Source organism: Piliocolobus tephrosceles, chromosome 12, assembly GCF_002776525.5.
Source record: "Piliocolobus tephrosceles isolate RC106 chromosome 12, ASM277652v3, whole genome shotgun sequence".
NCBI lineage: Eukaryota > Metazoa > Chordata > Mammalia > Primates > Cercopithecidae > Piliocolobus > Piliocolobus tephrosceles.
This window is the reverse complement of record NC_045445.1, coordinates 120,410,350-120,431,972: the sequence shown is the minus strand read 5'-3', so window position 1 is coordinate 120,431,972 and position 21,623 is coordinate 120,410,350. Positions and strand designations below refer to the sequence as shown.

Below are 21,623 nucleotides of genomic sequence, written 5' to 3'. Positions count from 1 at the left end.
AAACTTAAAAAATATTAACATTTCTATCAAACTCATCTTTTTGGTAGGTAATTAAATCTTAGATTAGCAATGTTTCTTATCAAGTATGCACTTCAGTATTAATGCATATGTGAAAGATGATGTTATTGTTGCTTCTTTAAAACATATCAAGTAATAGCTACTGCCAAGTTAACAGTGAAAGTTCAATTATTTGAAAAGATTCTCTTTTTGTCTACCTAATTAGAGACTTAAGACCATATTTTTCTTTTTTGTGCATTGGTAATTCTATTAATAAGGGAAAACAAACTTAAATTTTAAAATAATATTCATAGAAAACTTTCAGGTATCCAAGCATATCAATTACTCATATACATTATTCTTGTCACATATCTATGAGGTTTTAAGCATCGCATGCCAGTCTTGTCTCTCATTATAATGACAATAGAAACATGACTGCACTTGAAATGTAAACATGCCTTGTATAATAACACTCCAGCTACACTGTAGGATATTTTTATTCAAGAAGGACCACCTCATAGAGCTGAATTCTGCTTACATAATGGGTTTTAAATTGCTCTTTTCTTCCTTCTTTTCTACCTCAACCACATCAGTTTGTGCAGCACACAGAGCAGACAGAACAGTTGGAGATTTGGTTTTCAGATCTGGCCCTCTGTGTGAGCTCGCACCCTCCTAAAACTTAATTGGCTTCATGGCCCTTCACAGTAATAGGCCTCAGTTTCCACTTATGAAAATTACTGGATGTTTACTTCATAAAGTATAAGATTCTTCCTTGATATACCATTCTGTGTTCTGTTAAGAGAATGCTAAGGGGTGACCTTTTATGAAGGTTACTATTATTTTTGCAAGTTGTGTTTATAGTAATATATAAGAATTTATGCAGAGCAACTTTACTTGCCAATAGAAAACAAAAGTATATGAACAAGTTTTAAACTAAACCAGAAATGAAATAAGTTCTTATTCACTATTGGAATGGGCTGCAGAATGGCATTTTGGAGTTATCAAAATGGGTAAGAGCTTGGAATTTGAAATCAGGCAAATTTGAAATGGAATCAGTCCTCTGTCACTCATTACATAGGTATCTTTGACAAGTCCTTTACCTTTTTGATTCTCAATGTCCTCATCTAAAATATATGTATAACAATACCTACTTCTCAACATAAAATGTTTGCAGGCTAGCATAGTGCCTGGCATAAAATAGTATCATAGTGAATAACCATTATAAATATAATAACCTTCTCTATAATTAAGAAATCAACCAACATGTGTGTCCTGATTAATATAGATATTTTAATGCCTATAGATACGAATTTATAATAGAATCTCTCCAGTTTACCTTCAGCAGTGTACCAGGAAGTATTTTTCAAATTTCAAATATTACATTTTAACATTGACATTTGAATTCACATGTAAATGTAAATTTTTATAATTCAATATAAGTAGGTTAATATTACTGTCAAAAATTTAAATGGGGCTAGGGGTGGTGGCTCACATCTGTAATCCCAGCACTTTTGGGAGGCCGAGGTGGACAGATCACTTGAAATCAGGAGTTTGAGACAAGCCTGGCCAACATAGCGAAATCCCATCTGTACTAAAAGAAAATACAAAAATTAGCCAGGTTTGTGGCACGCACCTGTAATCCCAGCTACTCGGGAGGCTGAGGTAGGATAATCGCTTGAACCTAGGAGGCAGAGGTTGTGCTGAGCCGAGATCGTGCCACTGCACTCCCGCCTGAGGGATAGAGTGAGACCCCATCTAAAAAAGAAAAAAAGAAAAGAAAAGAAAAGAAAGAAAATTGAAATGGAAGGCATTGGATGGCATGCTAGAAAGAATACAGCCAAGCCTGACTCTAACTAACTGTGGTTTCTTGAACAATATGATACACTTTGTTCAGCTGTGTTTTCAATAAAATGAGAGAAATGAGCGTTTAGATTGGATACCTACACAATTCACCTTGTTTTAATTCCATAATTTTATGATACCTAGTCCTCATATTTGCTATTTAATAAATAGTCATAGTTTTCCAAAATCTGTATACAGATATTCCTTTAGCATAAGGAATAATTTAAGGCATATAAACATGAACAAGTTGTGAGTAAATGACCCTCAAGATTTGCTGTACTTTTCCTCCAAAATATTAGTTTTTCAAGCAAAAGGTCTTCAGATGATTGACAAGTCACTTCCTGTCAAGTGCAATAGCAAATCCTTCTGAAAGACTGTCAGTGGGTTTGATTCTTGAATCCCTCTTTAAATAGATTCCATAGGGCAGCTTAGACAAAAAAACACAATGGCAGTGAAGACACTTAGAGGGAAGTTGGAAACCCTCGTGTCCTTTAAAGCAGCAGATATTTTTTATTGTAGAATAATATCCCCAAAAGGTTATTTATACAACTAAATGGGGAAGCTCAGGCTGGCATTATCATTTTATCAGGTCAGAAGGGGCTGAAGAGGGCACTACTGCATGTGCCATGAAGAGTTTTAACATATTTTCTTTAAAAAATGTATACAATATTCTTTTAACCTGACCTAACCCCTGGTACTTGGGTAAAAGCAGAAGGGCACTTCTTTTCAGGTAAAAATTTTCCGCAAAGTAAACAAAGGTCATGGTTTTTCACTAGTATGATTGACAGGGAAAGGCTTAGAAAGAACTTTATAGAGGTGATAAAAATGTGCTACAGTTAAGTTATTAAATCTTAAAGCAAATCTACTTATGTCAATTCAATATTTCTATTTTATAGTATTTTTCAACATTCATATAATCCTCTCCCTCAAACCAGATGCCTTGATATGTATAGTCTTTACATAAAGTTGTTTATGTTTCCTAATAACTTTGGGGATTGGGGAAATGAGAATGATGTCCAATAATGTGTGATAAAATTAGAAACACACATATTCTGTACACCTTTCAGTAAGTGTTCTTTGTGTTCTGTTAAATTTATATATTAAAATGTGCAGAATTGGAGGATTGTAATATTTTTCAGGAACTCTACAAAGCAATTCAATAGAAACCCAACAAAATAGATAAATTTTACCTAGTTTGTCAATTATTCTACTCTTTGTATTTATTTTTTTACTAACGCAATGAAATATTACCTATTTCCCTTAATGTTTAATGTCTAGCAAAGAGACTCTTAAAACTTTGAAAATAGACTGTCTCTAGATAAGCTAGCTACTTTGTAGACTAGAATGAATCATTGTCTAATTAGTCAATGAATACCTCTTTATAATCAGGCTATCCACTAGGCAATGAGGGAGAATATTATTTTTAATACAATTAAGGAAACAAAGTAAATGAAGGAAAGGGAAGAAGAAAAAGAGAAAGAAAAAGAATGAAAGAACAATGATATTAGCATAAATATGTAAGAATCATATAATCATCTTAAGTATATGTATATATAAGAACTCTTGGCATTCAGGAGCAAAAGAGTTCAAAAACCTTATAGTTGAATCTTTATGAATTTAAAATTATTTTTTGTTAACTATTTGATTTTATCCTTACAGTTTCCTTGTCATTTATGCAGGATACATTTTTCCCAGTGTGTATGGTGGGAAAAAAGGAATTCTAGTCACATAATTATTTAAATTCAAGAAAATGTTTGTATGATGTTTATCTTGATTTTTTTTCCTTATTTGATAAATTTTTTTTAATATTGGGGCATGAAATGCAAACAAAGGTTTTGTTTTATTTATATGTGTTATTAATTTGGCAGGCACTATTGTTTGTTGATGCAACAACTGTTGCATCCCTTTTCTGTCTTGATTTGTCTCCCAGCATAGAGGCCAAAAAGATAGTCACGTCCTGAGCCTACTGGGCCAAGACACCAATGTCTCTTGCCTTTGGCATATGGGGGTTTGACTACCAGGGAGCTTGTAGGACTGAATCTCCTCCATACAAATGGAGAGAACACATGAGAGGACCTTCATTTTTTGACAACTGCTTTCTTTCCAGTTAGAGACATTTCAGTGTGAAGATGTTATATTTGCTACGGTCATGTTGCTACCATTTCATCAAGAGATTTACAGAGATAATGACTTGGGCCCCTGAGCCTTGGACTAATCATCTACTTTAAACTTTTTCTTAAAAACATATGCTTGTAGTAGTTAAGCCACTATTATTTGAGTATTTGGTCACTTGCTGTTGAATGAATCTTAACTGTACACCATCTGACCTTTTCTTTTAAAAAATGACTTCTTTCTCCTTTATGTGTAGGAAATCTCAAACTCTCAAATGTATGAAACAATTGAATGATGCAGAGAAAGTTGGAACTAACACTTTCTGAGAACCTGCTACTACTGTGGGGCAGACACTATGCAAAATATTCTACATTTATTCTTTTGACTATTTTAAATGTCCCTTTTCTAATTAAAACCTTTTTCTCAGCACAGTATCTATCAAAAGGGTTTTCATTGCCCAAATATTCGTTGAGAAGTTATGGAATCTCAGGCTGTGGTCTAGGGACTAGGCCAAAAGTACCAAACAAAAAAGCCATGATGATTATATTGTAACAAAAACTGGCAGAAAACTAATAAATAAATAGCTAATAAGCAAAGCAAGAAATGTTTTGAAAAAATGTGATTCAGTGTAAAGACAGTGCTGGGGATGGAAAAAGATGTTATACTTTATAGTGTCTTTATAAAAGCCTTCCATGTTAAGGGGATAATTTAGAAAAGAATTCATGGATGTAAGGGACCACGTGGATATTTGCAGAAAAATAATGTTCACAGAAAGGTCAAATGCCCTTAGGCAGAAATATTGTTGTCTCATTCAAAGTATAACAATGATATTAAAGTGAGCATAATATAGTCAGCAAGGGAGGGAAAAGCAAGAGATGACTTAGGAGAGACGAAAGGCCTTATAGGCATTTTTAAGGAATATGACTATCACTCTAAGAAAGATAAATCTCTGTAAAGTTTTGAGCATTGACAGATTGACATGACTTGGTTTATATGGCAAAAAGTGGGTCTATAGAGGAGCAAATATGGATAGAGAACAACTGATTGTGAAGTTATTGCAATTACACAGGCCAGAGACGATGATGTCTCAAGCCAAGTGGTAGCATCAAAGTAGTGGGTTTCTGAAGTGTTAAGGTAATCCATTAAATAGCACCTGCTTCCATGCTCAGGTTCTGAGACCACTGGGAAATAAATGAAAAGGTTAAGCAGATAAGGGCCAAAATATAGGCAGGGTGTATGGCTCACACCTGTAATCCCACTGTTTGGGAGGCCAAGGCAGAAGGATTGCTTGAGGCCAGAAGATGGAGACCAGCCTGGGCAACATAGATTCCATCTCTACAAAAATAAAAATAAAACAAAAGAAATAGCTTGGCATGGTGGTGTGCACCTGTAGTCATAGCTACTTGGGAGGCTGAGGGAGAAGGATGGCTTAAGCCTAGGAGTTCGACATCAAGATGAGCTATGATTGCATCACTGCACTCCAGCCTGGGTGACAGATTGTCCAAAAAAAAAAAAAAAAAGAAAGAAAGAAAGAGAGAGAGAGAAGGAAAGGAAAGGAAAAGAGGGAAGGGAAGGGAATGGAAGGGAAGGGGAGGGGAGGGGGGAGGAGGGAGGAGGGAGGGAAGGGAAAGGAAGGGAAGGGGAGGAGGGAGGAGGGAGGAGGAAGGGAAGGGAAGGGAAGGGAGGGGAGGGGAGGGGAGGGGAGGGGAGGGGAGGGGAAGGGAAGGGAAGGGAGAAAACACAGGGCCAAAATATTACCTATATTTATTTTATACTGATAAGATCTAGGCTGGAGCATGTAGCCTATCATAAGAGCCAAAATGGACTTATAGTTTCCTGGCCCCTAGTCTAAACCTTGGATCAACCCATCCAATGAAAGATTGTGTCTTCAGACCAATGTATCTAGATCTTTGCCTTTCACTCCTAAATTGGAAAAGGGACCAGATTTCCTGAGTTCTGTAACTTTGACAGGATACATGAAACTAACTGAAAAAGGAGGAACGATAATTAAAGCATTTTATGTGTTGAGGAGTATTAACACATCTGGAGATGGGTCATAAGTGTTAAGGAAAAAAAATCCATCCTTATAGGAGGGGAAAGGATATATAAGGAGTGGGAAGAACCTTTCCCCTTAATATTTTTTTCTCTTTGCATTATTTACCATTGATGAAAACCATTGACCAAGCAACAGTTTTGCATTCTCCTATTAGAGTTGATTGATTATCTCTTAGGACCTTTCTTTTCTCACCTTTATGAGACTCTTTCTTGGATAGTGCTCACTGCTTCTTTGGTTATCCTTCCAGGAGAATTACTGGGAAATATGAATTTTGCCACCTGAAACCCCTGAAGTGGAACTGAATATTACATTTATTATGTTCTAAGTCTACTTTGTAGCCAAGACCAACATTCACTCACTATTTTTCTTTTTTCACTGTACATTATTTCTAGCCATATTGCCAAACGTTCTGCAACAGAATAAAATGACACAATTAAAATACTCTAATAATAAAATGCCAGTATAAAGCCACTCTAAACTTAAATAAAAATCATATCACTCCCATATAAAATTCTTGGGAAGAAATTAGAGTTCACAGATTAAACTTCCTTGTAAGTTAAAGTCCTGAATAAACCCCACAAATAAAATCACCTTCCTCTCATGAGTTAAAGATCCAAAGAAATTAAAATCCATAATTTATATTCCCAATCTCTCATCCTGCAAAAATCTCATTCAGGAGGCTACTTCATGATAGTTCCAAACTAAAATTCATTTAGAAGCTTCATTATGGGATGTTTCTTACTGGGATGAGTATAATTCAGGGCAGTGTTTTAATTAATTCAACACCAAGATCCTAACGTGCTTTAATTTTTAAAGAGTCAAAGAAACAATGGATTAAAGTAAAGGAACAGGGAACATTATCATGGCATTGTATCCAGTGCTACAAATTTTAGAGAGAAAGGTAATCCAAACAATTTGATAATGGATAGAACAAGTTAGAAGAACAGGAATATATAAAACTTTAGAATACTATAAAGTGACTAGACCTAACAGACATGGAGAACACTCCACCCAACAAAAGCAGAATACATTCTTCTCAAGCACACGCTGAAGGATAAAACATATGCCAGTCTATAAAACAAGCCTCAATAAACGTGAAAGGACTAAAATCAATAAAATATATGATCTCTTACTAAAAAAGAAATTAGATATAAATTATAGAATGAAATATGAGAAATCAATAAATATGTGGAAATTAAGCAATATACTTCTAAATAACCAATGAGTTAAAGGACAAATTACAAGGGAAATTAGAAAACACTTTTAGGTAAAAAAAAGGAAAAACATACCAAAACTTGTGTCCAAAGAACAGCTATAAGTAGTGCTTAATTTATAGCTGCAATGCCTTTATTAAATAAGAAACTCCCAAATCAGTAACATAAACTTCCACATTGAGAAACTAGAAAAATAAGAGCAAACTAAATCCAAATAAAGCAAAAGGCTCAAAATAATAAAGATTAGAGTGAACATAAATGAAGCAGAGATTAGAGAGGAAAAAAAGCAAAGAAAATCAATGAAACCAAAAGTTGGTGCTTTGACATGATAAAAAGAAACGGACAAACTTTTAGCTACATTTATCAAGAAAAGAGAAGACTTTTCTTCTATTAATATCTGGAATGAAAGAGAATATACCACTACTGACCTTAGATACGAGAAAATAATTTTAAGAAAATAATGTGAATAAGGGTGCATGCCACAAATTAGATGACTTTCATGAAATAGACAGCTTTCAATAAATGACTGAAACTGACTCAAGTAGAAATAGAAAATCTGAGTAGACATAAAAAGTAAAGAGATTGAATTAGTAAGTAACTCCTCTGCCACTAATACACAAAACATTCCCAGGTCCAGTGACTCCACTATAAATTCTCCCAAACAATGAAAGAAGATTAATACCAATTCCCTCACAAATTCTTTGAAAAAAAATAGAAGATGGAGCAGATCCCAAATCATTCTTTGAGTCCAGTATTACCCTGATAGAAATACCAGACAAAGATACCAACAACAACAACAACAAAAAACCCTACAGGCCATATTCCTTATGAATATAGATCCAAAATCCTCAAAAATTACTAGACAACTGAATATAGAGCCTATAAAAATAATTTCACGTCATCACTGAATAAGTTTTGTCCCACGAATGCAAGTTTGGTTTATCATCTAAGAAGCAATTGATTTCATATATCATATTAATAGGTAAAAATGGCAAAAAGCACATAATCATTTTAATAGATACAGAAGAAACATTTCACAAAATTCAACATTTCATGATAAAGCATCTTAACAAGCTAGTAATGAAAGATAACTGCCTCAAATTAATAAAAGGTATCTAATAAAAATCCATAACTGACATCACATTTAATAGTCAAAAACTAAATGCTTTCTCCCTAAGATAAGGAACAAGACAAGAATGTCTGCTCTTGACACTTAAACACTGTATTGGAAGTTCTAGCCAGGGAAATTAAGCAAGAAAAATAAATAAAAATAATTCATATTAAAAAGGAAGTAAAACTCTATTTTCAGATGACCTGACCTTGTTTACAGGAAACCTAAGGAATCCACTCGAAAACTATAGGAACTAATAGACAAGTTCAGCAAGGTTGAAGGATACAAAACCGATACACAAATATCAATTGTATTCTTATATAATAACAATGAACAATCTGAAAATGTAATTAAGAAAACACATTTACAATAAGTCAAAATCATATAATTCTTAGGAATAAATTTAACAAAAGAAGTATAAGAATTGTACACAGAATATTGCAAAACAGTTTGACAGAAATGAAAGAAGATTTAAATAAATGAAAACACATCCCATGTTGACAGACCGAAAGATTTAATATTCTTAAGATAGCAATATTTACCAATTAATCTACAACCTCTATCAAAATCGCAGCTGGGGTTTTTGCAGATATTGGCAAGCCGATCCTAAATTTATATGGAAATGTAAGGGACTCAGAATACCCCAAACAATCTTGATAAAGAAGAACAAAGACAAAGGACACTATTTCCCCATTTCAAAACTTACTACAATGCTAAAGTACCCAAGATAGTAAAGTTCTGGCATAAGGTTAGACATGATGATTAATTGAATAGAATTGAGAGCTCTGAAATAAACCCTTACTTTATGGTCAATTTATTTTTGAATTGGTCAATTGATTTTTGAAAATCAATCATGGTCAACTGATTTTTGAAAAGAGCGCCATGACAATTCAATAGAGAAATAATGATTTCCAACAGATGGTGCTGGGACAACTGGATATTCATATGCAAAAGAATGAAGTTAGACCCTGAACTCACACCATGCATGCACACAAAAATAACTCAAAATGCATCATACACATAAATGTAACAGTTAAAACAATAAGAGCCTTAAAAGAAAATATAGGAATAAATATTTGTATTTATCTGTATTGTATTTAGAAAAATAGGCAATGTTTTCTTAGATATGACACCAAAAGTATATATCTAAGCAATAAATGAAAAATAAATTAAACTTCATCAAAATTAAAAATATTTGCACTCAAAGATTACCATGAAGGAAGTGAAAAGAAAATTTGCACAATGAGAGAAAATATTAGCAAATCATGTAGTGATAAGGGACTTGGATCAGCATACATAAAGAACTCTTATGACTCCATAATGTAAAGATAACATTGTGTGTGTATATATATATGTATAAATCAAGATACACATCATCAATTGATGGACACTTAGGCTGTTACCATATCTTAGTTATTGTGAATAGTGCTGCAGTGCATATATATATATATATATATATATATACACACACAAAAAATGGAATATTATTCAGCCTTATAAAGGAGATACTACCATTTGTGACAACATGAGTGAGCCTGGAGAATATTATGCTAAATAAAGTATGCCATACACAGAAAGAAACATACTGTATTATCTCACTTAGATGTGGAATTTTGTTAAAAAGTCAAATAAATAGAATTAGAGAATTGTGGTTGCCAGGTATGAAGAGGGGGAGGAAATGGGAAGAAGCATGTCTAAGGGTACAATCCTTTATGTAGGATAAATAAGTCTAGAGATTTAATGTACAGCGTAAGGATTATACTTAAGAGTATTTTATTGTATACTGAAAAATTTCTAAGAAAGTAGATTTTAGGTGCTCTTACCTAAAAAAAGTGACTATGGAAGATGATGAATGTGTTAATTTGTTAGTTTGTAGTAATGATTTCATTATGTATGTGTATAGCAACACATCATGTTAAACACCTTAACGATATGCAATAAAATAAATTTTAAAAATTAAGACATGAAATTTTTAAAAATTTTTATTTCAGATTCAGGGGTAGATATGCATGTTTGTTATACAGGGAAACTGCATGTCACAAAAATTTGGTGTACAAATTGTCACCCAGGTAATAAGCATGGTACCCGATAAGAATTTTTTCTGATCCTCTCCCTCCTCTTCCCCTCCATCCTCAAATAGGCCCTATTGTCTGTTCTTCCCTACCTAGTGTTCATGTGTTCTCATCATTTTAGCTCCCATTTATAAATGATAGCATACAATATTTGTTTTTATGTGCCTGTGTTAGTTTTCAAAAGAAAATGGCCTCCAGCTTCCTCCATGTTCCTGCAAAGGACATTATCTCATTCTTTTTTATGGCTGCATACTATCCCATGGTGTATATATACCACATTTTCTTTATCCAGTCTACCATTTATGGACATTTAGGTTGATACCATGTCTTTGCTATTGTGAATAGTGCTGCAATGAACATTTCTATACAAGTTTTTGTGTAGAAATATGTTTCATTTCTTAGGTATATAACTAGGAGTAAAATTATAGGATCATATGGTAACTCCATGACTAGCTTTTTGAAGAACTGTTTTCCAAAGTGACTGGACCATTTTACATTTCCACAAGCAAAATATGAAGGTTTCAGTTTTTGCACATCCCTGTAAACACTTATTATTGTCATCCTTTTTCACTATAGCCATCCTACTGAATGCAAACTTGTGTCTTATTGTGGATTTGATTTGCATTTCTTTAATGATCAGTGATGCTGAGCTTTTTTTCATATGCTTGTTGGCTGCATAAGTGTCTTCTTTTGAAAAGTGTGTCCATGTCCTTTGCCCACTTATTAATGAGGTTGATTGTTTTTTCTTGTAAATTTGCTTAAGCCCCTTATAGATGTTGGATAGTTGACTTTTATCAAATGCAGAGTTTGCAAATATTTTCTCCCATTCTGTAGGTTGCCTGTTTACTCTGTTGATAGTTTATTTTGCTGTGCAGAAGTCCTTTAGTTTAATTAGATCCCATTTGTCAATTTTTGTTTTTGTAGGAATTGTTTTTGGCATCTTTGTCATGAAATATTTGCTAGTTTCTATGTCCAGAAAGGTATTGCCTAGGTTATTTTCCAGAGTTTTCATAATTTTAGGTTTTACATTTAAGTCTCTAATCCATCTTGAGTTGATTTTTTGTATGTGGTATAAGGAAGGAGTTCAGATTCAATCTTCTGTATATGGCTAGCCAGTTATCCCAGCCCCATTTATTGAATAGGTGGCCCTCCTTTCCCTATTGCTTGTTTTTGTCAGCTTTGTCGAAGACCATGTGCTTGTAGGTGTGCAGCCTTATTTCTTGGCTCTCTATCCTGTTCCATTGGTCTATGTGCCTGTTTTTCGTACCAGTGCCACACTGTTTTGGTTACTGTATCCCAGTAGTATAGTTTGAAGTTGGATAATGTGATGCCTCCAGTTTCTTTATTATTATTATTATTATTATTGGCATTGTATTGCCTGGGCTATTTGGCCTCCTTTTTTGATTCCATCGGAATTTTAAAATAGTTTTTTTTCTAATTTTGTGAAGAATTTCACTGTTAGTTTGATAGGAATAGCATTGAATCTGTAAATTGTTTGGGGCGATGTGACTATTTTGACATTATTGATTCTTCCTCTAAAGACGGACCAACTAAAAACTGGGAAAGGGAATTAAATAGACTTTTATCCATAGAAGATACATAAATAGGCAATAGACACATGAAAAGATGCTCAACATCATTAGTCATTAAGGAAATGCAAATCAAACTACAATGAGATGCTACTTCACACCCACTAGGATGGCTATAAATTTAAAAAGGCACAATAAAAAGTGTTGGCAAGGACGTGGAGAAATTGGAACCCTCATACATTGCTGATGGGATTGTGAAGTGGTACAGCTGCTTTGGAAAACATTTTGGCAGTTCCTCAAAAAGTTAAACATAGAGTTCCATATGACCCAGCAATTCCACTCTTATTTATGTATCCAAGAAAAATGGAAACATATGCCAACACAAAAACCTGTACATGAATGTTTATAGCAACATTACTTATAATATCCAAAATGTGGAAACAACCCAAATATCCATCAACTGATGAATGGATAAATAAGATGTGGTATATCATAAAATGGAATGCTATTCAGCAAAAATAGGGAATGAAGTGCTGATACATGCTACGATATGAATGGACCTTGAAAACATTATGCTAATGAAATAAGCCAGTCACGGAAGACCACATATTGTATTATTCCATTTACATAAAATGTTTAGAATAGGCAAGTGAGTAGAGCCAGAAAGTGGTTGCCTAAGGCTAGGTGAATGGGGGAAAATGGGAAGTGACTACCAATGAGCATGGGGTTTCTTTCTGGGGTGGGGAAAATGTCCTAAAATTAGGTTGTGGTGATGGCTGCACAGCTCTGTGAATGTACTAAAAACTATTGATTTGTATACTTTCAGTGGATGATTTTTATTGAATGTTAATAACTCAATCAGCCTGTTTAAAAATAAATAATGTGCATATTGTAGTTTTTAGCGATGCAGTTTCCTGATATCTGAAACTGACTTTGAAATTGATCAAAGATGTTATGGATTGATAATTGGATAAATGGGTAGATGGCTAGAGGCACAGATATGTGATGAATCAAACAGCAAAATGTTAACAATCATAAAATTTAGGTGGCGATTATATGGATAAGGCATTTCTATATGTTTGAAAAATTTCAAATATAATGATGGAAAAATACCAAAAAAGTAATTTGAAGCCAAATTATAGTTTTGTAAACCAGAACCGAGTGTTGCAATCCAGAATGAAGACTCGGTAATATCTAGGGAAAGGAGCATATATGGAAATCATCTTGGCTTTCATTTCACTAGGATGTTAATCAGCCTATTACTGTTGCTTGGAATCCATGGTCTATGAGTTTAGGATTAAACTGGGCTTTTTGTTCCCATAATATGTTAATATTTGCACTAGGGGGTTATAATATCTGGAGGGAAAATAAAACTATAGATACATTAGTTACTGAGAGTGTTATTTGAAATACCGTTGCTTTTTTGACAAAGTAGAATTTTGTGATTATGGAAGTTATGGTAAATAAAAATGGCGTCTTATTTGAGGTGCTTTTCTTTCCTATCCACCAATTTCAAAATCTTTTAGTATGTGTTTTCTCTGTGAGTTTCACATTTCTTATTTTATTTTACTTTATTTAAAATGTTCAACTTTTATTTTAGTTTTGTGGTGTACATGTGAAGGTTTGTTACCTGGATACATTGAGTGATGCTGAGGTTTGGGGTACAATTGATTCCCATCACTCATGCACTGAGCATAGTACCCAACAGTTAGTTTTTCAACCCTTGCCTCCCTTCCCCCTCTAATAGCTACCAGTGTCTATTGTTCCCATCTTTATGTCCATATGTGCTCAGTGCTTAGCTCTCACTTATAAGTGAGAACATGTGGTATTGTCTCTTGCATTAATTTGCTTAGGATAATGGCCTCCAGCTGCATCTATGTTTCTGCAAAGGACATGATTTCATTCTTCTTAATGGCTGCATAGTATTCTATGGTGTATATATACCACATTCTCTTTATCCAGTCCATCATTGACATCTATACCCATACCACCCTGAATGTGTCTGATATTAGAAGCTAAGCAGAGTCATGCCTGGTTAGTTCTTGGATGGGAGTTTCGCCTTTCTGTCACATAGTGCTACACTCAACTCTCATAAGGTGGCATTTTCAATCTTGTATTATCTTAGCTATATCTACTGTCTCTGGTTTTATAATTGCTTACATATATGCAATCTTCTTTCAAGAATATATAAGGAATATTTGTACTATTGTCTACCCATTTGTTTCAGCCTACATAGATTGGTTTCAGTAGATGCCAAAGGCATTGCTACAGAAGACTTTTCAGGTTAAACCCCCACCGATCTATTGAGGATGAGTATCTTCCCCTTCTCCTCAAAACACTGCTATCCTCTGCTATTTAATATTCCCAATCTCAAGTAGCATTTCTTTCTACTACCCATTTACTCTTCCATTACTGGAAAATGCCTCTACTGTTTCGTTTCATTTTCTTTTCTTCACTAGCTCAGTTGAGTTTCTCATAGTTCTGGTTCCACCTGCTGCTGCTGCTGCTGCTGCTTCTTTTGTTTGTTTTTTTATGGAGTTTTGCTCTTGTTGTCCAGGCTGGAGTAGTGCAATGGTGCGATCTCCGCTCACCACAACCTCAGCCTCCCAGGTTCAAGCAATTCTCCTGCCTCAGCCTCCCGAGTAGCTGGGATTACAGGCCTGCGCCACCATGCCCGGCTAATTTGGTATTTTTTTAGTAGAGATGGGGTTTCTCCATGTTGGTCAGGCTGGTCTTGAACTCCCGACCTCAGGTGATCCACCCACCTCGGCCTCCCAAAGTGCTGGGATTACAGGCGTGAGCCACCGCGCCCAGCCAGTTCCACCTGCTTCTTAAGTTGGTACCTTTCCACTCTATTACATTCTGGGCTAGTTCTCTTCACTGGACCTTAAGGACTTTCATTTGTATTTGTATTTTCCTTGCATTTTGTTGTAACACTTTTTGTATAACATTATATTAATTTATTTTGTTGATTAGTGCATAGAGAGAGATAAAAAACTGAACTTCTTTACAGTTGATTGATTCAAGGTCTACATGAAAAATAAGGCAAGGAACCAGCTGATTTTAAACCACGCCACAAACAATAAAATATTAGCAGCCGTGATGGGGTTCTTCTCACACTGTATCTCTCTGACTGACTTTTCTTCCTTCCCTTTCCACTCTTAAATGCTTGTGTGATTACATTAGGCCTACTTGGATAATCTAGAATAACCACTCTATTCTATTGTCAGCTGATTAGCAAATCTTAATTCCATCTACAAAGTCTCTTTTGCCATGTAACATAAAAATCGCAGAAGTAACACCATGGGCTAAAGGGGTTAAAGATCATGGGGGCCAAAATCTTGTCTCATCACCAGTCCTTGTGTGTGGACTGTTTCTGCGGCTGGCATGTTCATAGACTGTTTCTGTGGCTGGCATGTTCATTTTCTTTTAACAATGTCTTTCAAAAAGCAAAAGATTAAATGTGGGAAATGTCTAATTTTTTTTCGTTTTATGATTATGCTTTTTGTGTGTCCTATCTAATAAATCTTTGCAAATAATTTGCCCTACTTTTTCTAGGATTTTTTTATTTTTAGCTTTCACATTTCTATGAAATGTATTTTAAATTAATTTTTGTATGTGGTTTGCATTAAGGGCCTATGCTCAATTTTTTTCCACGTCGATGTTCAGTTGTTCAAGTGTAGTTGAAGATTCTTTTCCCATCAATTTTCAATCCATTTTCTGCACATTGTACTGTTTCATTGACTATGTGCCTATCCTGTAGCCCAATGTCATAATGCACCATTAGAGTAACTCTTCAAATCAAGTAGTGTACGTCCTTTGACTTTGTTCCTCAGTTTAAAAGTACTTTGGGCAGGCATTCTTGGTCTTTTCAATTCCCATATACATCCTAGAATCAACTTTCCAATTTCTATAAATTTTTAGAACTTCTGAAATTTTGGTTGGTTTTGTGTTGAATATATAAATTTGGGGGTAACTTTGTCTATTATCTATTTTAGTCATCCAATCCAGAATTAGAGTATTTTTCTTAATTTATTTAAATATTCTCTAGTCTGTTTGTCAGTGTTCTCTAGTCTCAATTGTTCTGTCTTTCATGTCTTGTGTTAAATTTAATCATAAGTACTTGGTGATTTTAGGTACTATTGTAAACACAAACTAGTATTTTATTTATTTTTGTATATTCATCTAGTCTCTGACCACGATAAAGTCACCTATTTTTTCTAGAATTTATGTGCAGATTCTTCAGCATTCTTCTATTTTAACAATTATTTCCTCTGCATGTGTATATAGTTTTACTTCTTCCTTTAACATTTTTATCAGTTTCATTTTTTTCCTTCCTTCATTGCTATGGCTATGGCCTCCAACACAAAGTTTAAGAGAAGTGTTGAAAGGGGACATTGTCTTGTTTCTGACCTTAGAAGAAAAGATTTACTCTTTCACCATTAAGTATGATGTTAGCTGTAGGATTTTCATTGTTTGTAGATGCCCATTATCAAATTGAGGAAGTTGTCTTCTATTACTAGTTTGGTGAATATTTTTATCATGAATGGCTATCTGATTTTGTAAAATGATTTTTCTGCATCTCGTAAAATGACAAAATATACACCTACTATGTACCCACAAAAATTAAAAATATAAAAATTGAAAATAATAAAAACGACAAAATTATTTTTCCATTTATTCTCTTAATATGGTTTGCTAATTACATTAACTGATTACTTCAGTATTAAACAAAACTGGAATTCTGTAGATAAACCCTCTTTAGTCAGAGTGTATTATTATTTTATATATGGTGGACTTAAGATTCAGTAATATTTGGACCATGCAACATATAAGTGAGACCACGCAATATTTTTCTTTCTGTGTCTGGCTCATTTCACTTAATATAATGTCCTTCAGGTCTTTCTATGTTGGGGCAAATAGCAGAATTTTCTTCCTTTTTATGGGTGAATAATTTTCCACTACATCTATACGTGTGTGTGTGTGTGTGTATGTGTATGTGTGTGTATATATATGTGTGTGTGTGTATATTTGACTTTGTTCTTCAGTTTAAAAGTGCTTATGTGTGTATAAATATATATATGCCTCTTGTCACACAAAAGTAACTATGTGAGATGATGGATATGCTAACTCGCTTCACTATAGTAACCACTTTACTATTTGTATCCCACAGCATGTTCTAAGCCTCAAATATACACAATAAAATTGATTTAAATGAATAAAGAATAAAGAAAATAATTAAAAAGGAATACTGATCTGCAGTTTTTTATATAATATCATTTTGTGATTTTAGTATTAGAGTAATGCTGGCCTCATAAAATGAGTTGAAAAGTGTTCCCTCCGTTAAATTTTCTGAAAGAGTTTGAGGTTGGTATAATTTCCCAAATGTTCACTAGATTTCAACAAACAAGCCACCAGAAACATGAAGGGTTTTGGAGGGAAGATAGCTAACTATGAATTCAATTGCTTTAATATATCTAGCACTACTCAGGTTATTTATTTCTTCTTGAGGGAGTTTTGGTAGCTTGTATCTTTCAAGGGATTTGTCTGTTCATCTAGGTTTTAGAATTTGTTTGCATAAAGTTGTTCATGATGTTCCTTTATTATCCTTTTAATAGATATAGGATCTGCAGTAATATTCATTATTTCCTTCAAGATATTGGGATTTTCTTTCTATCGTTTTTTATTACTAGTATAGCTAGGGGTCGTGAATTTTGTTGATATTTTCCAAGAACCAGATTTTGGTGTTATTTTATTTTGGAGTATTTAACCCAATTAACATATTGTTGTCATTTGAGTCATCTCAGAATTGGCATCTGCTGACTGTCTTTTCCTTTGAAGTGGGGTCTAAGTTTCCTGGTTCTTTTTATGTCAGATAATTTCAAATTGTATCATGGCCACTAGGAATTTCATGTTGTAGACACTCTGAATTCTGTTATATTGCTCTGAACAGTAGCAATTTGTTTCTCTTCCAGTAAGTAGTTAAAATAGTTAGACCCAAACTGCAAAATATCCTAACTGAACGGGTCAGTGGCTCAAATTTCAGTTGTTCAAAGCTGTTTCCAGTTTTCCCTACATATGCATGTTTCACAGGTTGAAGTGAGGTTTTTTTCTGTTTTTTGTTTGTTTGTTTGTTTGTTTGTTTGAGACTGAGTCTCACTCTTGTCTCCCAGGCTGGAGTGCAGTGCCGCAATCTCGTCTCACTGCAAGCTCTGCCTCCTAGGTTCATGCCATTCTGCCTCAGGCTCCCAAGCAGCTGGGACTACAGGCGCACACCACCACGCCCAGCTAATTTTTTTTTTTTTTTGTATTTTTAGTAGAGACGGGGTTTTACCATGTTAGCCAGGATGGTCTCGATCTCCTGACCTCGTGATCCACCCACTTCGGCCTCCCAAAGTGCTGGTATTACAGGCGTGAGCCACCGTGCCCAGCCTGAAGTGAGTTTAAACACAAAATTTAGGATTTCTCTTCTTTGATTATTTTCTTTCCAGGGTTCTGTGTTCACTTGACTACCAGAAACATTTCTAGTTTACCATTTGTGTTTTAGCTGCTTCCATGCCTCTGTGACTGCAGCTACTCTCATGTAAAACTGTAAAAATACAGGATATTCACATGGTGCTGGTCACTTGGTCCCTTCTAAAAACGTTTTTATTTGTACAGTTTCTAGAGCCCCAGGTATTTGAGTTTGTTTATTTTTGTCTAATGTTTATAGCTCATATTTGTGGGAGGATCAATATGTTAGGCGCTTACTCCTCCAAAATGGAAGCAGAAACCGCAAGTGGAAGCTTTAAAATAGATAATTTCCTGTTTCTGTAGAGATAGACTGTATTCACTTGGGATTGAGCAAAGGCATGAGCCTCAGTAAAGTGGACCCATCAGAAAATATGTGTAAGGAGTCTGTGTTGAATTTATTAACAGTGAAATCCGTATTTATGATCCAAGTAGGTATGCTGAGGCAGACTGGTGTACAGAATTTGAGGAAGAGGTCTGAGTTGGAAAGAGAATTTTGGTAATCACCAGTGTATAGAATGTATGGCATCTGAGTGAATTATACTGGATTAAACTATGAAGGGAATAATTTTATGTAAAGAAGAACAAAGTCTGAGGACTGAAACGAGACATTTCACAACTTTAGGAGCCAGGAAAATAAGAAGAAACAAGGAAAGAAGACTGAGAATAATATAATGGACTTGGAAGGTATGAGGAGAATCAAATAAATGCTTCAAGAAAATTGGATTAGAATACTGCCAAATGTTGTTAATGAATGAAATAAGATGAGGACTGAAAATTGGCTGGTAAAATTGGATTAATGTACATTATTGATTACCTTAAAAGAGCAGTGTGTATGAAGTAGTTGAAAGAAACTCTTCAGGAGATTCAAGAAAAAAATAGGTAATAAGAGGCAGAAATACCTAGGACATACACAAACCTTTTGAGGAGATATTCTGTAAAGGGGAACAGAGTAATGGGGCAGTAATTGAAGGAGAAAACTGGAGTAAAAAAGGTATTAATGTTAAAAGTAACAATACACAATGTTTATTTGCTGGCAGAAATTATCTAACCAAGGGAAAAGAAAATGGAAGATGTAGGACATCAGTTGGCAAACATGTTCTCTAAAGGGACAGATATTAAATATTACAAACTTTGTCAGCCGTATGATCTCTATCATAAGTGCAACGATATGTAACATGTAAATTAATGGGCATGGCTCTGTTCAGATGAAACTTGATTTACTAACAGATGAAAGGCAGGGTTGGGTTGTGCACCTTAGTTTGCTGGCCACTGATATTAAGAGAAAAGAGGGTAATATCAGAAATTAAATTCTTGAGTAGGCAAGCCTTGAGAGGATCCAATATACAAGTAGAGAGATTATCATTTGATCAAAAAAGAAAAAGTTCATCCATTTTAATAGAAGTTAGGGTGAAATATGACCCTTATACATGTAGAATGGTAGATAGTGGTTGTAGAAGCATGTACAACTCTCCTTTAGATTTCTTCTGTTTTTCCATGTTAGGAAATGTTAAGTCGTCCACTTGATCTTAATTATCCTGTCTATCCCCGATAAACATCTTCAGCTTTGCCAACCCCTATTCCAGGCTCTGCTAACAGTAACAGAATCATTTTATAATAGAAAAAAAGAGAGGAAAATGCAAAATGATTTTTAATAGTTTCTCAAATAACACTAATTCTGCTTCTCATTCATTAAACACCTAAAACGATAGAACAGTCTAAGAAATCAAGCGATTAGAATTACTGTTAACCCTTAATTTTACCAAACCAGATTCTAAATGTACGGTAATTCATTGTGTGTGTGTTTTTTTTTACTTGAGACTATTCTAAAAATGCACCTAAAACATCTTTTTCCTGTTTGTGTATCATAATAAGGCAAAGAAAATATTCTTAGCAATTTCTTTCCCAACCATTATTTAACTTCAAAAACTTTTCTCTAAATATGCTTAGTTTAATGGAGAAATGTTTATTCCCATTGTATAAAATAACTACATTTTAACACCACTAAGATTTAGGAGGCATTCTATTTTGGTGGAGTACTTCTATGGCAGCCAACATTACATTACAGAAGGTGCTATAAACTACAGTGATTGCAAAAGTTATAGCAACGAGAATACAGATAGTTGAGAAAATCATGTTTTCTGAGATTGACTATATTGATAGGTCTTTCTAGCCTCCCCATTTTCCCTACTCTTCCAAAATTTGAAGTAATTACAAATGTCAGTGCCCTGGATTCTATCAGGTTTGAGGCCATATTACCTCAGTCTTTTGAGTAAGAACCCTGCAGCCACCTTATAAAACATGTTTAAAGTAGAAACCACATGGATTTATTATTATTATTATTATTATTTTTAGTTAAAGGCAAGTTTAGTTAAAGGCAAGTAGTTCAGACATAATTTTCAGAAAATAGCTTCTCATCCGTGTGTTAGGGACTCAAAATGGTTTTACTATGACACTAATATTTTTCTCTTCACAAGATATAGTGTACAATAATTTGTAGGGAAAATAATATTTGAGTGGAAATGGAAGTCAAAGGTAACTGAGAGTAGGCCAGGCACGGTGGCTCACGCCTGTAATCCCAGCACTTTGGGAGGCCGAGGCGGGTGGATCACGAGGTCAGGAGATCGAGACCATCCTGGCTAACACGGTAAAACCCCGTCTCTACTAAAAATACAAAAAATTAGCTGGGCCGGTGGCAGGAGGCTGAGGCAGGAGAATGGCATGAACCCAGGAGGCAGAGCTTGCAGTGAGCCGAGATTGCGCCACTGCACGCCAGCCTGGGTGACAGAGCGAGACTCCATCTCAAAAAAAAAAAAAAAGGGAACTGAGAGTAGATCTATTGAAATCTGTGGTGGAATTTGGAAAAACTAATAAACCGTCATGGCACTTTAACTCAATGGTTAAGAGCACAGATTCAGGATCCAGACTTACAAGTTTGAGAAAGTTACTTATGCCTTAGGATCTCTGCTTTCTCATCTGTAAAACAGAAATCAGTAATACCCACTTCATAGGGTTATTATAAGGAGTAATGTTTTAATACTTGTCAAAAACGTAGAACAGTACATAGTACAATGTGTCAGTTAAATAAAAACTAAATAAATAATGCATGAGGGGAAGTTATTGATGCAAAAGAAAGTGGCCCAGGAAAAGAGCTTGGGGGTATCACCGCGTCAAGCTATG

General features: G+C 34.6%; 1 protein-coding gene across 3 annotated transcripts in view; it reads left to right on the top strand.

Annotated features, from left to right (window-relative positions):
* DCAF8L2 (DDB1 and CUL4 associated factor 8 like 2) overlaps positions 1-21,623 on the top strand; it is a 178,037-nt gene that overhangs the window by 122,364 nt on the left and 34,050 nt on the right. For 2 of the 3 annotated variants that reach the window (XM_023202197.2, XM_023202196.2), the window contains one exon: positions 18,425-18,516. The exons of the other annotated variant lie outside the window; for it this stretch is intronic. The gene's annotated coding sequence lies outside the window, so the exon portion shown is untranslated. The remainder of the gene's footprint in view (positions 1-18,424; positions 18,517-21,623) is intronic. 3 annotated transcript variants of the gene reach the window in all.